Here is a 635-nt window from a genome sequence, read left to right as displayed (position 1 = left end):
GGGGGGGGCGGAGGTCCTTTATGCACACTCGTCTCGTTCAGCCTTTACCTTGCTCTGTGCAGCAACACCATAGCATAGTGATGCTCTGCTATTATTTTTTTTAAACATCTTCGATTTCTCACGTGCTGTGAATTGCAAGGTAAAGTGTGATTCATACTGTTGGACATCAGTTGACAAGTTGTATAACGTGATGAGTTATTTGACACGTCACGAAGTTTACACTAGAACTCAACGTTCCAATCAACATTTTGAAATAGGATGATTAGGTTGTATACACGTAATCAATTCCGTAACAACTTAGTGTCCAAGACGAAATAACTTTCTGTGTGGTATTGCATATTCGGTGTCATTATCTAACAAGTTATTTTTTCTTGTAATCTGATCATGCGTATGCTGTATGTTTATCTGATGTGAATAAAGTCACATAATAACTTCCAACATAATCTAGTTGGATTTACTTTCCTAGTTCCCGGGAAGAATAGTTTACGTCATGTCCGCTTCTCTAAAATAACTGTAGCAAAGCAGTTTAGAACTTACGAATGCATCGCTTCTTTAATTAGGTCCATGGACTGTAAGAACTGTATGGATGTATGAATGCACGAATGGGCATGAAACCTCAGCCCTTTCATCTTCTT

This window comes from Penaeus monodon, chromosome 19, assembly GCF_015228065.2.
Source record: "Penaeus monodon isolate SGIC_2016 chromosome 19, NSTDA_Pmon_1, whole genome shotgun sequence".
NCBI lineage: Eukaryota > Metazoa > Arthropoda > Malacostraca > Decapoda > Penaeidae > Penaeus > Penaeus monodon.
This window is presented reverse-complemented; position numbering follows the sequence as displayed.